Genomic DNA, 1,709 nt, shown 5'->3' on the forward strand with positions numbered 1-1,709 from the left:
TGGGCCTGGGGGAGGTCTGGGCGAAGCCCGCCTTGGGGTCCAGGGCTGCCGAGGCAGGGTGGGGTAGAGGCCTCGGTGACCCTGCCACCAAACCGGGGGTGCCGCTGTCACCTGTGGAGTAGCAGGTAGGGCAGCGGGCACATTCCTGGTGACCTTGGGGCCCGGCTGGCACAGCCGCAAGCCCTCGACCAGGGGGCCAGGCTGGAGGGAGTCCAGGCTGGGGGAGGAGGCTGGGGGACAACAGGTTTGGGGGCCAGGTCTGCGACTTAGGGACACCTTGAAGTTCTGAAGAAGGAGTTTCTTAAGTGAAGGCCAGCAGGAAGGTGGGCAGAGGGGGGAAGGGGCTTGGAGCCCTGCAGGTGTGGGCAGGGGTGGGCAATCTCAGTAGGAGGGCCTGGGGCTGTGGCCTGCTTCCTACCTGCCTTCCGTGAACTCTCCCACCCTGATGCCTACACTCACTGCCAGTCCCACCAGCAAGAGAGGGAGACACTGAAGTCATCAAATACACCCAAGAAATGAGGGACCCTGGAGGAAAGGGGTTCCCTGCCTTGGAACAAAGCATGCGGCTCCTGCACCCACGTGTGGGAACTCGCTATGAGAACCAGCGTGGTGCACTCATACAGTCAGACACAGGACACCATGCAGCTGGTACCACCCACCATATATACCATTCACCAAACAGCACAGAACACATACCATGCACCATGCACCACACACATCACGCACACCACACACCATAGACCACACACCACACACCATAGACCGCACACTACACACCAGGCACCACAGACTACACACCACCAACCACAGACCACACAACATGCACTACACACTTCACACACACCATGCACCACACACCACATACCACAGACCACATACTATGCACCAGGCACCACACACCACATACCACACACCAGGTACCACACACCATGCACCATGGACCACACAGATCACACACTACACACCACACACCACAGACTACACACCACAGAGACCACACACCATGCACCGTACACACCACAGACCACATACCACAAACCACACAGTTCACACACTACATACCATGTACCACACACCATGCACCACACACACCATGCATCACAGACCACACAAACCACACACCATGTACCACACACACCTAGACACCCATAAACTACACATACCATGCACACCTACACACCATGCACACACACACCAAGCACAGCCCACCCCCTTGGGTCTCCCACAGGTGGGGTCCCGCAGGCCCTCTGAGATGGTTTAAGGAAATAGAGGGCATTCAGCAAGAGTTTACTCTTTGCAGACGATAGCGCATCCATCCAGGCCCAGCTCTGCCTTCGTGTGGGATTTGTCTTTGCTGAACTTCCCCGAGAGCTGCCTGCTGGCCGCACCCATCAGGAGAGAGACAGTTCCGGGGCTGGGGTGGAGGAGGCAGGACACAGAGGGACATGGGGAGGCACAGGCCAGAGGATACAGCTGGGGAGCTCACCCCGAGCAATTTAAGTTCCTCCAGGCATATACCCAATAGGGGAGTTGCTGGGTCATATGGAAGGTCAATTTCTAGTTCTTTCAGAAATCACCACACTGTCTTCGAAAGAGGTTGCACTAGCTTGCATTCCTACCAGCAGCATAGAAGCGTTCCTTTTTCTCCACATCCTCGCCAGCATCTGTTGTTTGTTTTACTAATGATGGCCATTCTTACGGGGGGGGGG

This window comes from Carlito syrichta, unplaced genomic scaffold, assembly GCF_000164805.1.
Source record: "Carlito syrichta isolate Samal-C Ts95f unplaced genomic scaffold, Tarsius_syrichta-2.0.1 Scaffold74264, whole genome shotgun sequence".
Taxonomy (NCBI): domain Eukaryota; kingdom Metazoa; phylum Chordata; class Mammalia; order Primates; family Tarsiidae; genus Carlito; species Carlito syrichta.